Source organism: Danio aesculapii, chromosome 24, assembly GCF_903798145.1.
Source record: "Danio aesculapii chromosome 24, fDanAes4.1, whole genome shotgun sequence".
Taxonomy (NCBI): Eukaryota; Metazoa; Chordata; class Actinopteri; order Cypriniformes; family Danionidae; genus Danio; species Danio aesculapii.
In genome coordinates this window covers 42,918,167-42,925,540 of record NC_079458.1, presented here as the reverse complement: position 1 = coordinate 42,925,540, position 7,374 = coordinate 42,918,167, and the positions used below count along the sequence as shown (strand labels likewise).

Below are 7,374 nucleotides of genomic sequence, written 5' to 3'. Positions count from 1 at the left end.
TTTGTAGAGCTTTAATTCAAGAGTGTGTATGACTGTAGCGCTGTCATCATGATCAGTCACGCCACAGTTCTGAATGATGAAATAAGCTTGATCTTTACGGTGTGCTTTAGAGCAGTGTTTCCCAACCCTGTTCCTGAAGGCACACCAACAGTACATATTTTGGATGTCTCCATTATCTGACCCATTAACTTCAGGTGTTAGAGTCTCTTCTGATGTTATGATAAGATGATTCAGGTGTGTTTGATTAGGGAAAATGTGGACTGTTGGTGTGCCTTCAGGAACAGGGTTGGGAAACACTGCTTTAGAGACATGATGTTGATCTGCTTGAATGAACAGTGCCTCTGTAATTAGCAGATTTTGCAGAAGAGCTGTAATGAGTGATCTGGAAACTGTTGTCGACAGCGTTACCCCTTCAGCTCTGGAAATAAACGGTTTAAATACAGCGGCGCTGTGAGTGACACGGGCTCTGCTTTATGTTTATGAAGATGTTGAAGAGCGTCGTGATGATAACAAACAGCAGTAATTAGCAGTTGAGCAGGTGTCGCTAATAAAGGCCAGTTTACCCAGACGAGAGATTATCTGCTGGAGTCTCCATTCACTGCTGTGTGGATCCCTGCAATACTAAATGAAACCTGTTTACTGAAGTGTGTGTTAAACTGTAAGAGTAGCGGTTCTTCTTCTCTCAGCTGTAATGCAGTGACGGCAGCACTTTACCATCATCATCATCATCCACTACAGCAGAAAACTCTGACTGGAGGACTCCGAGCAGGTCAGATCATTACACACACTCTTTACCACAGGACACATGCTGAAGATGCCTGCTCTACAATACTGAGGAAAGTAGAGGTGTTGTGGGCCTCTAGTTCAGCTTTAAACGTGTTATTCCAGACAGCTGCTGGAGTCCATGGTCTGCTCCAACTCTTCCTAGGTTTGACCTTCTGCCTTCAGCCTGCAGCACTGGGCCTGTGGCTTCCATCCTCAGCTCCTCTGGAGTCCACGTGTGTGTTTTGTGTATTTGCAGAAGGTGTTGGCCCGACTGTCCTGGGGTCTGGTCACCTCAGGGGTCTGGGTGTTGTTCAGGTGTCTGGGTGTAGTTTAGTTGTCTGTGGGTGTAGTTTATGTGTGTGGGTGTGGTTTAGGTGTCTCTAGGTGTAGTTCATGTGTGTGTGGGTGTAGTTCAGGTGTCTGGATATAGTTCAGTTGTCTGTTGGTGTAGTTCAAAAATCTGTGGGTGTAGTTAAAGCGTGAGTGTGTGTAGTGCAGGTGCCCGTGGGTGTAGTGCAGGTGCCCGTGGGTGTAGTGCAGGTGCCCGTAGGTGTAGTGCAGGTGTCCGTGGGTGTATTTCATGTGTGTGGGTGTAGTTTAGGTGTCTGTGGGTGTAGTTTAGGTGTCTGTGGGTGTAGTTCATGTGTGTGGGTGTGGTTCAGGTGTCTGTGGGTGTAGTGCAGGTGTCTGGGTGTAGTTTAGTTGTCTGTGGGTGTAGTACAGGTGTCAGTGGGTGTAGTTCATGTGTGTGGGTGTGGTTTAGGTGTCTGTGGGTGTAGTGCAGGTGTCTGGGTGTAGTTTAGGTGTCTGTGGGTGTAGTTCATGTGTGTGCGTGTGTTTTAGGTGTCTGTGGGTGTAGTTCAGGAGTCTGGGTGTAGTTCATGTGTGTGGGTGTAGTTCAGGTGTCTGGATATAGTTCAGTTGTCTGTTGGTGTAGTTCAAAAATCTGTGGGTGTAGTTAAAGCGTGAGTGGGTGTAGCTCAGGTGCCCGTGGGTGTAGCTCAGGTGCCCGTGGGTGTAGCTCAGGTGCCCGTGGGTGTAGCTCAGGTGCCCGTGGGTGTAGCTCAGGTGCCCGTGGGTGTAGCTCAGGTGCCCGTGGGTGTAGCGCAGGTGCCCGTGGGTGTAGCTCAGGTGCCCGTGGGTGTAGCTCAGGTGCCCGTGGGTGTAGCGCAGGTGCCCGTGGGTGTAGCGCAGGTGCCCGTGGGTGTAGCTCAGGTGCCCGTGGGTGTAGCTCAGGTGCCCGTGGGTGTAGCGCAGGTGCCCGTGGGTGTAGCGCAGGTGCCCGTGGGTGTAGCGCAGGTGTCCGGGGTGTAGCGCAGGTGTCCGTGGGTGTAGTTTAGTTGTCTGTGGGTGTAGTACAGGTGTCAGTGGGTGTAGTTCATGTGTGTGGGTGTGGTTTAGGTGTCTGTGGGTGTAGTTCATGTGTGTGGTGTAGTTTAGGTGTCTGTGGGTGTAGTTCATGTGTGTGGGGTGTAGTTTAGGTGTCTGTGGGTGTAGTTCATGTGTGTGGGTTGTAGTTAGGTGTCTGTGGGTGTAGTTCATGTGTGTGCGTGTGTTTTAGGTGTCTGTGGGTGTAGTTCAGGAGTCTGGGTGTAGTTCATGTGTGTGGGTGTAGTTAGGTGTCTGTGGGTGTAGTTCAGGTGTCTGGATATAGTTCAGTTGTCTGTTGGTGTAGTTCAAAAATCTGTGGGTGTAGTTAAAGCGTGAGTGGGTGTAGTTTCAGGTGCCCGTGGGTGTAGTTCAGGTGCCCGTGGGTGTAGTTTAGATGTCTGGGTGTCGTGTGAGTGGGAGGGTGAGTGGGGGCTGGTGATCAGTGCAGTCAGTGTATCTGTCGCTGCTGCTCAAGAGCACTGGGTCACTGAGAGCACTGGATCTGGGCTTTGGGTCACTGAGAGCCACTGGATCTGGGCTCTGGGTCATCATCACTAACAGGTGAATGAGTAGATGACTTGATGCTGAAGCGGTCCGCTGTTTCAGTTTAATAAACAGAACCACACGACAGAATAAATGTGCTGAACAGTGCAGGTATTCTGAAGAATGCTAGGAACAGTGCAGGAACAGGAGATGCTCTGGGTCTAAAGCCTGTTTTCCCGCGTTCTTCAGTTCTGGATGAGCCGCTCTGACTGACTGCAGTAATAAAGGTTTAGGATCAGCTCAGTGTACGCCATGGTTTATTTTATTTTTAACTGTGATATTTAAATAAATTACGCGTGTGTGTGTGTGTGTGAGAGAGAGAGAGTGAGTGAGTGTGTGTGTGTGAGCGCCCTCTACAGGCTCCTCCTCCTCCTCCCGGTAATGGCAGCAGCAGCGGCGAAACATCAGCCGTTCTCTCCGTGATCTGCACCGGCGGATGCGGCGGGCTCTGCGGCTGAATCTCGCTCCAGGATTACCGGGAATCGGGCGCCGGTGTGTCGGTGGCTGGAGATGCCGTGGTCCGCGTGTTTTCCGCGTTTCCCCGGGAAGTTTCTTCATCTGTCTGCAGTGAAACACTCCGACATGTTTGCGCTGCTGCGGAGACTGAAGATCACCTGAACATGTCGCTGCTGGAGATCATTGTGTGTGTGTGTGTAGACTGTGTGTGAAGAGCGTGTGTGTGTGTATGTGATCTGAGCCGTCATTGATCGCGCTGATTGACGACGGATCGACTGTGATGAAGATGAGCAGAACACACACACACACACACACACACCTTAGTGGATTACTGAGAAACTGCGCGGATTTTCCTGACACTGAAGGGATTACAGACTCGCGCTCTTCATCATCATCATCATCATCATCACTGGAGACTGAAGGCAGACCATAATAATCCTCATCTCCAGCAGGACACACACACACACTCAGCATCAGTTCTCCAGCATCTCTGGCTGTCAGGATACTCTGCTCTGATTGGCTCACCGCGGATCGATGACGTGGAAGCAGGAAATGGAAATATGTTGAGGACAGAATGGTAAAGAAACACACACACACACACACACACGTCTCTGCGTTCAGCATCAGCTGCAGACATGAGCGGAGATACAGCAGCGCTGGTGTCTGACTGCATTATAACACAGCAGTTATGAGGATAACTCAGAGCAGCAGCTGCAGACTGTACAGATGTGTGTATAGGTGCATTTGTGTACGTGCAAGTTTTATGCACGTGTGTGTGTGTGTGTGTGTGTGTGTGTGTATAGTCTGGATGCAGGGCTCTCTGTCAGTGCAGGATGTCTCTGTTCTCCTGGTTTCGGGTGTCAGAGCCGCGTGTGTCCGGCTGATCCTCCAGAGTCCTGCAGAGCTCAGTGCTGGAGGTCAGAGAATGAGCAGCTCCTGATTAATGTTCCTCTGAGAGACGTTCACCATCAGCAGAACACACACACACTATAATAATATGAAGACAGATGAAGAGCTGAGAGAGTCATGCTGATGATGAGCAGCACAGGGTTTAGCAGGAGAACGACTGCTTGTGTGTTTGACCCTTTAAACGTGTGTGTGTGTGTGTGTGTGTGTGTGTGTGTGCATGTCTGCAAGCTCTGCATCAGCTCCTGATCACTCAGATCTGCTGAACACACACAATCCTGCTGATGTGATCAGACGCTTCACAGAAATAAAGCTGCGCCTGTCTCTCCTAATATTGATCCTCTAGACGTGGAGCTCCAGAGCAGGATCTGCCTTCATTTAGGGTCTATTGTACACTTCATTCCTTCAAGCTCTGCTTTTATTTTCAGCAGAACGCCACCGTTAGACCCGTCTGACACACCGAGAGCTGCTTTTGTGTCTCTGTTTGAGGACATCTCTGTGGTATCTGACATCTTGCTATGAAAAATGTAATAAATGTCCAAACAGGACTAAAACAGAGAGATTAGACAGGCTTCACGTGTGCAGTCATTAATTCCTGTGCATTTGATGACGGGTCTATTTTTGTGTTTAGACACCTGATAGACATACTTCAACACTAAGATCAGGTTTTCCACAAAGTAATATTAATAATAACAGCAGCAGCAGCGCTGATCTGTGTTAGTTCCATCATCTGAGCACCAGAATCTCACACACATTGTTTTCTACTTTCAGCAGAGAATCAAACTGTGGACACCAAAGAAAACCATGCAGACGTCCCTGTGGATGACACCTGAGGAAGGCTCCAGAAGTGCAGGTGAATCGGGCTGAAACCCATCCTGGGTGCGGAGCGGAGCTGTAAGCCCGGAGAGGAGCAGTGCTGGAGATGGTGCGGCCCGCCGGCTGCAGGTCCATATGCTGGCCTGCGCTCTTAAACTCCCTGTTCCTGGCATCGGCAGCAGCCTTCTCTGTGCTCTTCAACGCCTCAGGGGATGATATTTTTAGGACCTTGGGCTGTTCCGGCTCAGGGAGAACGGGCCGCCAGAGCTACAGAACTGCAGGCCAGTAATATTCACCCTAACTTGTACTTTTAAACCAGGACGATCTCACAGTGTTGAGGCAACGGTCCCTCTACAACTCACAGCCACATTCTTCAGAGTTGTGCGCAGCGCCGTGTCCACAATGCTGACCGCCGGCCCCGCTCCTACATGCCGCCCGCAACCATGAGGAGTTCCTCCAGCAGTGGAACGAGATTTATGGAAACAACCTGCCGCCGCTGGCCCTGTACTGCCTGCTGTACCCAGAGGACTCCGCCGCGGTGCGATTCCTCATCAACTATATGGACAGAATGGCGGATTTACCCCGACTGGGCAGTGACCACTGCTCCCAATGATGACATTCCAGTGGCTCATTCGCTCACCGGGTTCGCTACTGCTTTTGACTTCATCTAACTCGTTGCTGGAGCAGCAGCGCAGAGAGACCGGTTTACTCAAGAAGATCTGCGCTGAAACTCAAAGCTTTACGAAGCATCAAAGTACAGGAGCTGGGGGAAAACAGTTCCTCCAGAACCACCAGACCACTAATATCATTGCTATCCTGACTGGAGCTTTAGTGGTGGGAGCACACCAGGACACCCGAGTCCATGGGCTGAAACAGGGGTCTCTGTCAATTACATGGAGAAGGACGATGTTTCTGTTAAGTCATGTAGTAGATGGCTCTCTGGACGAGGGAGTTGCGTACGGCAGTTACACAGCAAAGTCCATCACGCAGTACGTTTTCTTAGCACAGCGCCACTTCAGCATAGACACACACAGAACAACTGGCTGCGCAATCACTTCTGGTTTTATTACCCACTCTGCTTCAGGGTTCCAGAGAACCGTCGGAATAGGGGACTCCAACTATAACTGGTTCTACGGGGCCAGAGAGTCAGCTGGTCTTTTGAGATTCTTTTGTGATCAAAAACGGGTCAGGTAATTGGCTAGGCGCAGCAGATTAGGAAGCACACCGGCCTAAGATGGCCCCATGGGTCAAGTCCTTTGCCCAGCGCTGGACAACCCTGCACACAGAGTTCATCTGGTATAACGCTAGCCTCGCTCCCGCTAGCCCCGTAACGGCTACAGCAGGGCCAGGATGCACATATTTCTCAAACTGGGGGCGTGGTGACATATGGGGCGGGGCTACCTGTGCCCAGGCAACACCTTTGTCTCATTTAATCCGGCAAGCTGGGTGGCCGGGCAGTGTTTGACATTGTTCATTGCGAAGCCTTACTCAGTGGGTGAACGGCTGGAACAGCTTTAACCCTGGTCACGAGCACCCAGACCAAAACTCTTTTACTTTTGCCCCTAATGGGCAAGGTGGTTTGTGTCTGAGGCTCTGTATGGCCCCAAGTACAGTTACTTAAAACAATGTGTTAGTGTTCAGCCCCTTCCCCGACCAGCCAGTGGCAATGCACCCTGGGAGGGCCAACTTGGAGAGTGTTTCCAAGTGGCTGCGCTGGACAGAGTGGCGGTGTGGGTGACTCTGCCGGAGAGCTGATCTCCGCTTCCTGCCCACGGGGGGAGGCGCTGTTCGTTGAGGCGGGGAGGCGGTCACTGCGTACTCCTCCGCTCTGGGGCTGAAGAGCGTATACCGCGCTCTGGTGCTCCTCAACTCACAGACCCTGCTGGTGGTGGACCATGTAGAGAAAACAGACCACTCGCCAGTTAAACACGCTCAGCGCTTTCTTCCACAACCTGGATATTGACTTTAAATACGTGCCGCACAGATTCGCAGACAGGTACACATGGGGCTCTGATGGATGTCTGGGACGCTCATTATAAAATGTTCTGGATGGACAGTCAGGGCCACAGTCCGAAACACAGATTCAGGAGGCAGAGCAGGAGGCCGAGTTTAAGAAGCGCTGGACGCAGTTCATCAACGTCACCTTCCCCTTTACACACTCAGTGTCTAGGATGGTGTACGTGATGCAGGGGCCATACATTAAGGTGTCCAACCTGCAAGTTCATCGAAGCAGTAAAAGACGGCCTCAGAGTTTCTCTCTTAATCAATAATACTGAGAAAATAGTTCAATAGTGACTAATCACAGAGACATTGGGGCGCGGTTCAGCTTTCTGGGGTTCGGGGTTTTGCTAAAGTGGAGGACAGACATCAGGTGGTGCGCTTCGGCCTGGGGGCGCAGCAGGTCTCCACACACACCCACACCACAATCATCTGTTTGACTTTGGAGTTACAGTGAATGTCCGCAGCTGGAGTAATACTGTGTATAGCGATTGTTTTTTCTGACCCTACAGCGCAAGT

At 51.0% G+C, this 7,374-nt stretch overlaps 1 pseudogene; it reads left to right on the top strand.

The window, feature by feature from the left end:
* The first annotated feature begins 4,992 nt into the window (after positions 1-4,992).
* Positions 4,993-7,312, top strand: LOC130218272 (dermatan-sulfate epimerase-like protein; annotated as a pseudogene).
* Positions 7,313-7,374: the final 62 nt, after the last annotated feature.